Below are 7,826 nucleotides of genomic sequence, written 5' to 3'. Positions count from 1 at the left end.
GCATGGCCGAATGGCCAGCCCCCATAATCTAAGAACCAGACGTCCAAAGATGATCAAAAGATCATAAGATAATCCAAAGATGTCAAATACAATAGTAAAAAGTCCTATTTATACTAAACTAGTTACTAGGGTTTACAGAAGTAAGTAATTGATGCATAAATCCAATTCCGGGGCCCACTTGGTGTGTGCTTGGGCTGAGCTTGAATATTACACGTGCAGAGGCTCTTTCTGGAGTTGAACGCCAGGTTGTAACGTATTTCTGGCGTTCAACTCTGGTTTGTGACTTGTTTCTGGCGTTTAACTCCAGACAGCAGCATAGAACTAGCTTTCAATGCCCTTTTACGTCGTCTAAACATGTTCAAAATATGGACTATTATATATTGCTGGAAAGCCCTGGATGTCTACTTTCCAACGCAATTGGAAGGGCACCATTTTGAGTTCCGTAGCTCCAGAAAATTCACTTTGAGTGCAGGGAGGTCAGAATCTAACAGCATCAGCAGTCCTTCTTCAACCTCTGAATTTGATTTTTGCTCAAGTCCCTCAATTTCAGCCAGAAAATACCTGAAATCACAGAAAAACACACAAACTCATAGTAAAGTCCAGAAATATGAATTTAACATAAAAACTAATGAAAACATCCCTAAAAGTAACTAGATTCTACTAAAAACATACTAAAAACAATGCCAAAAAGCGTATAAATTATCCGCTCATCACAACACCAAACTTAAATTGTTGCTTGTCCCCAAGCAACTGAAAAATCAAATAGGATAAAAAGTAGAGAATATACTATAAATTTCAAACTATCAATGAAACATAGCTCCAATCAGATGAGCCCCTTGTAGCTTTTTGCCTCTTGAATAGTTTTGGCATCTCACTTTATCCATTGAAGTTCAGAATGATTGGCTTCTATAGGAACTCAGAGTTTAGATAGTGTTATTGATTCTCCTAGTTCAGTATGATGATTCTTGAACACAGCTATTTTATGAGTCTTGGCCGTGGCCCTAAGCACTTTGTTTTCTAGTATTACCACCGGATACATAAATGCCACAGACACATAATTGGGTGAACCTTTTCAGATTGTGACTCAGCTTTGCTAAAGTCCCCAATTAGAGGTGTCCAGGGTTCTTAAGCACACTCTTTTTTTTTTTGCTTTGGACCTTGACTTTAACCGCTCAGTCTCAAGTTTTCACTTGACACCTTCACGCCACAAGCACATGGTTAGGGACAGCTTGGTTTAGTCGCTTAGACCAGGATTTTATTCCTTTAGGCCCTCCTATCCACTGATGCTCAAAGCCTTGGGATCCTTTTTATTTGCCCTTGCCTTTTGGTTTTAAGGGTTATTGGCTTTTTGCTCTTGCCTCTTGGTTTTAAGAGCTTTTGGCTTTTTCTGCTTGCTTTTTCTTTTTCTTTCTATTTTTTTTCGCCTATTTTTTTTCTTTTTTTTTCTGCAAGCTTTGTTCTTTGCTACTTTTTCTTGCTTCAAGAATCATTTTTTTATGATTTTTCAGATTATCAAATAACATGTCTCCTTGTCATCATTCTTTCAAGAGCCAACATATTTAACATTCATGAACAACAACTTCAAAAGACATATGCACTGTTCAAGCATTCATTCAGAAAACAAGAAGCATTGTCACCACATCAATATAATTAAACTAAGTCCAAGGATAAATTTGAAACTCATGTACTTCTTGTTCTTTTGAATTAAAACAGTTTTCATTTAAGAGAGGTGATGGATTCATAGGACATTCATAACTTTAAGACATAGTTACTAAATACTAATGATCATGTACTGAAGACACAAACATGGATAAGCACTTAACATAGAGAAAACGAAAAACAGAGAATGTAAGAACAAGGAATGAGTCCACCTTAGTGATGGTGGCGTTTCCTTCTTGAGGAACCAATGATGTCCTTGAGCTCTTCTATGTCTCTTCCTTGTCTTTGTTGCTCCTCCCTCATTGCTTTTTGATCTTCTCTTATTTCATGAAGGATGATGGAGTGCTCTTGATGTTCCACCCTTAGTTGTCCCATGTTGGAACTTAATTCTCCTAGGGAGGTATTGATTTGCTCCCAATAGTTTTGTAGAGGGAAATGCATTTGAGGCATCTCCGGGATCTCATGGTGATGAGCTTCATGCGCCTCTTGAGCTCCATGAATGGGCTCTCTTGCTTGATCCATCCTTTTCTTAGTGATGGGCTTCTCTTCCTCAATGGGAATGTCTCCTTCTATGAAAGCTCTAGCTGAGTAACATAGATGGCAAATAAGATGAGGAAAAGCTAGCCTTGCCATGGGGGAGGACTTTTTGGCTATTTTGTAGAGTTCAAGGGAGATGACTTCATGAACTTCTACTTCCTCTCCAATCATGATGCTATGAATCATGATGACCCGATCCACAGTAACTTCGGATCAGTTGCTAGTGGGGATGATAAAGCGTTGTATGAACTCTAACCATCCTCTAGCTATAGGCTTGGGGTCCAGTCTTCTTAGTTGAACCGGCTTGCCTTTGGAGTCAATTTTCCATTGAGCTCCTTCCACACATATGTCCATGAGGACTTGGTCTAACCTTTGATTAAAGTTGACCCTTCTAGTGTAGGGGCGTGCATCTCCTTGCATCATAGGCAAGTTAAACGCCAACCTCACATTTTCCGGACTAAAATCTAAGTATTTCCCCCGAACCATGGTGAGATAATTCTTTGGGTCCGGGTTCTTACTTTGATCATGGTTCCTAGTGATCCATGCATTGGCATAGAACTCTTGAACCATTAGGATGCCGACTTGTTGGATGGGTTTTGTTAGAACTTCCCAACTTCTTCTTTGGATTTCATGTCGGATCTCCGGATACTCATTCTTCTTGAGCTTGAAAGGGACCTCAGGGATCACCTTCTTCTTGGCCACAACATCATAGAAGTGGTCTTGATGAGCTTTGGAGATGAATCTTTCCATCTCCCATGACTCAGAGGTGGAAGCTTTTGTCTTCCCTTTCCCTTTTCTAGAGGATTCTCCGGTCTTAGGTGCCATCAATGGTAATGGAAAAACAAAAAGCTTATGCTTTTACCACACCAAACTTAGAATTTTGCTCGTCCTCGAGCAAGAAAAGAAACAATAGATGAAGAAGAAGAAGAAAATATGGAGGAGAGGAGGGAGTGGTGTATTCGGCCAAGAAGAGAAGAGAGGGTTGTGTTGTGTGAAAATGAGGAAGAATGGAGGGCTATACATAGGGAAGGGAGGGAGGGTAAGGTTTCGGCCATATAGGGTGGGTTTGGGTGGGAAATTGATTTTGAATTTTGAAGGTAGGTGGTGTTTATGAGGTAGGTTTATGGGGAAGAGTGGATGGATATGAGTGGTGAAGTGGTGATAGGGAAGAGAGATTGAGGTGATTGGTGAAGAGTTTTGGGGAAGAGTGTTTATGGGATTGTGTGAAAGAGGGGTGAGAAGAAGTGAGTGGAGGTAGGTGGGGATCATGTGGGGTCCACAGATCCTGAGGTGTTCAAAGATTTACAACCTTACACCAAATTAGGCATGCAAAATGCCCTTGCACACAACTCTGGGCGTTCAGCGCCAGATTGGTGCTTGTTTTGGGCGTTGAACGCCCATTTGTTGCCCATTTCTGGCGTTGAACGCCAGAACCATGCTTGTTCTGGGCGTTCAGCGCCAGCTCTTCTCCAGGGTGCAATTCTGGCGTTCAAATGCCCAGATGCTGCCCATTTTGGGCGTTCAGCGCCAGAACCATGCTCTGTTCTGGCGTTGAATGCCAGCCAGATGCTTCTTACTGGCGTTTAAACGCCAGTAAGGTCTTCCTCCAGGGTGTGCTTTTTCTTCTGCTGTTTTTGATTCCGTTTTCAATTTTTATATTTATTTTGTGACTCCACATGATCATGAACCTAATAAAACATGAAAGAACAAGAAAAATAAAATTAGATAGAAATTGGGTTGCCTCCCAACAAGCGCTTCTTTAATGTCAATAGCTTGACAGTGGGCTCTCATGGAGCCTCACAGATGTTCAGAGCATTGTTGAGACTCCCCAACACCAAACTTAGAGTTTGACTATGGGGGCTCTGGTTGACTCTGCAATGAGAGAAGCTTACTGTGCTTCCTCTCCATGGGTACAGAGAGAGATCCTTGAGTTTTAAACACAAGGTTGTCCTCATTTAATTGAAGGATCAATTCTCCTCTGTCCACATCAATCACAGCTCTTGCTGTGGCTAGGAAGGGTCTTCCAAGGATGATGAATTCATCCTCATCCTTCCCAGTATCTAGGACTATGAAATCAGCAGGGATGTAAAGGCCTTCAACCTTTACTGACACGTCCTCTACTTGTCCATAAGCTTGTTTTCTTGAATTGTCTGCCATCTCTAATGAGATTTTAGTGGCTTGCCCCATAGATTCCCAGTTTCTCTATTACAGAGAGGGGCATGAGGTTTATCCCTGAACCAAGGTCACACAGAGCCTTTTCAAAGATCATGTTGCCTATGGTACAAGGTATTACGAACTTTTCAGGATCCTGTTTCTTCTGAGGCAATCTCAGTTGATCCAGATCACTTAGTTCATTGGTGAACAAGGGAGGTTCATCTTCCCAAGTCTCAATACCAAATAATTTGGCATTCAGCTTCATGATTGCACCAAGAAACTTGGCAGCTTGCTCTTCAGTAACATCCTCATTCTCTTCAGAAGAGGAATACTCATCAGAGCTCATGAATGGCATAAGGAGGTTTAATGGAATCTCTATGGTCTCTAGATGAGTCTCAGATTCCTTTGGTTCCTCAAAGGGAAGCTCCTTATTGATCACTGGACGTCCCAGGAGGTCTTCCTCCTTGGGATTCACGTCCTCTCCTTCCTTCACAGGTTCGGCCATGGTGATTAATTCAATGGCCTTGCACTCTCCTTTTTGATTTTCTTCTGTATTGCTTGGGAGAGTACTAGGAGGGATTTCAGTGATCCTTTTACTCAGCTGGCCCACTTGTGCTTCCAAATTTCTAATGGAAGACCTTGTTTCATTCATGAAACTTACAGTGGCCTTGGATAGATCAGAGAGTAAGTTTGCTAAATTAGAGGTATTTTGTCCAGAGTTCTCTGTCTGTTGTTGAGTGGATGATGGAAAAGGTTTACTACTGTTAAACCTATTTCTTCCACCATTATTAAAGTCTTGTTGAGGCTTTTGATCCTTCTATGAGAAATTTGGATGATTTCTCCATGATGGGTTATAGGTGTTTCCATAAGGTTCACCCATATAATTTACCTCTGCTATTGCAGGGTTTTCAGGATCATAAGCTTCTTCTTCAAAAGATGCCTCTTGAGTACTGTTGAATGCAGCTTGCATTCCATTCAGACTCTGAGAAATCATATTGACTTGCTGAGTCAATATTTTGTTCTGAGCCAATATGGCATTCAGAGTATCACTTTCAAGAACTCCTTTCTTCATAGGCGTCCCATTACTCACAGGATTCCTCTCAGAAGTGTACATGAACTGGTTATTAGCAACCATGTCAATGAGTTCTTGAGCTTCTGCAGGCGTTTTCTTTAGGTGAATGGATCCACCTGCAGAAGTATCCAATGACATCTTAGCTAATTCAGACAGACCATCATAGAATATATCTAGGATGGTCCATTCTGAAAGCATGTCAGAAGGACACTTTTTGGTCAGTTCTTTGTATCTCTCCCAAGCTTCATAGAGGAATTCACCTTCTTTCTGTCTGAAGGTCTGAACATCCACTCTAAGCTTACTCAACTTTTGAGGAGGAAAGAACTTAGCTAAGAAAGCCTTGACCAGCTTATCCCAAGAGTTCAGGCTATCCTTAGGTTGAGAGTCCAACCATACTCTAGCTCTGTCTCTTACAGCAAAAGGGAAAAGCATGAGCCTGTAGACTTCAGGATCTACTCCATTAGTCTTAACAGTATCACAGATCTGCAAGAATTCAGTTAAGAACTGAAAGGGATCTTCAGATGGAAGTCCATGAAACTTGCAGTTCTGCTGCATCAGAGAAACTAGCTGAGGTTTCAGCTCAAAATTGTTTGCTCCAATGGTAGGAATGGAGATGCTTCTTCCATGTAAATTGGAATTAGGTGCAGTAAAGTCACCAAGCATTCTCCTTGCTTTATTGTTGTTGGGTTCGGCTGCCATCTCCTTTACTTGTTCGAAATTTTCAATAAGGTTGTCTCTGGATTGTTGTAATTTAGCCTCTCTTAGTTTCCTCTTCAGAGTCCTTTCAGGTTCTAGATCAGCTTCAACAAGAATGCCTTTTTTCTTGTTCCTGCTCATAAGAAAGAGAAGAGAACAAGAAAATAAGAGGAATCCTCTATGTCACAGTAAAGAGGTTCCTTATTGTTAGTAGAAGAAGAAAAGGAATATGGGTGAAGAAGAATGAAGAATCCAAACACAAGGGTGAGGATAGCAGCAGTGATGTGAGATGAAGAGAAGTGTTAGTAGATGAATAAATAATTAGAAGGAGATGAGGGAGAAGGATTTTCAAAAATTATTTTTGAAAAAGAGTTAGTGATTTTCGAAAATAGTTTTTGAAAAAGGTTAGTAATTTTCGAAAATTAAAATAAAAAATTAAAATAATTAGTTAATTAAAAAGAAATTTTGAAAAAGAAGGAAGATATTTTCGAAAATTAGAGAGAGAGAGTTAGTTAGGTGGTTTTGAAAAAGATAAGAAAGAAACAAAAAGTTAGTTAGTTAGTTGAAACGGATTTGAAAATCAATTTTGAAAAGATAAGAAGATAAGAAGTTAGAAAAGATATTTTAAAATCAAATTTTGAAAAAGATAAGATAAAAAGATATTTTTGAAAAGATATGATTATTAAAATTAGTTTTGGAAAAGATTTGATTTTTAAAATCACAATTAATGACTTGATTCACAAGAAATCACAAGATATGATTCTAGAACTTAAAGTTTGAATCTTTCTTAACAAGCAAGTAACAAACTTGAAATTTTTGAATCAAAACATTAATTGTTATTGTTATTTTCGAAAATTTGATATAAAAATAAGAAAAATATTTTTGAAAAATATTTTTTTAAAATTTTCGAAAATAACTAAAAAAAATGAAAAATATTTACTTTTTGAAAAAGATTTTAAAAAAGATAAGATTTTTAAATTCAAAAATTTGATTTGACTCATAAAAACAACTAGATTTTAAAAATTTTTGAAAAGGTCAAATCTAATTTTCGAAATTTTAAGAGAGAAAAAAGGGAAAGATATTTTTTTGATTTTTGAATTTTTAATGATGAGAGAGAAAAAATTAAAACATCATTTTCATGTTTTTCTCTTTTCTTTTTGGATCAAAACAAGGAATGCATGCAAGAACACTATGAATGTCAAGATGAGCACCAAGAACACTTTGAAGATCAAGATGAACATCAAGACTTATTTTTGAAAATTTTTATATGCAAAGAAAACATGCAAGACACCAAACTTAGAAATCTTTCATGTTTAGACTCTATGGATGCAAAAATGCATATGAGAAACAAGAAAAGATGCCAAACAAGAAAACATCAAGATCAAACAAGAAGACTTACCAAGAACAACTTGAAGATCATGAAGAACAATATGAATGCATGAATTTTTCGAAAAATGCAAGATGAACATGCAATTGACACCAAACTTTAAAATCTGACTCACAAACAAGAAACATAAAATATTTTTGATTTTTATGATTTTATGATTTTTTTGTATTTTCTTTTAATTTTTTTTTCGAAAATCATTTTGAAAAAAGAAAAATAAGGATTCCAAAATTTTTAATATGAATTCCAGGAATCTTATGCTCTTTAGTCTAAAGCTCCAATCAAAGGGTCAAGCATGGCTTAATAGCCAGCCAAGCTTTAGTA

General features: G+C 38.0%; 1 non-coding gene across 1 annotated transcript; it reads left to right on the top strand.

Annotated features, from left to right (window-relative positions):
- The first annotated feature begins 5,614 nt into the window (after window positions 1-5,614).
- LOC148578269 (small nucleolar RNA R71) lies at window positions 5,615-5,722 on the top strand. The gene has a single exon (XR_015904703.1). It is a non-coding gene; the product is annotated as a small nucleolar RNA R71 (small nucleolar RNA).
- The last annotated feature ends 2,104 nt before the right edge of the window (window positions 5,723-7,826 follow it).

Source organism: Arachis ipaensis, chromosome B1, assembly GCF_059453495.1.
Source record: "Arachis ipaensis isolate K30076 ecotype BB chromosome B1, ASM5945349v1, whole genome shotgun sequence".
NCBI classification, from domain to species: Eukaryota; Viridiplantae; Streptophyta; class Magnoliopsida; order Fabales; family Fabaceae; genus Arachis; species Arachis ipaensis.
This window is presented reverse-complemented; position numbering and strand designations above follow the sequence as displayed.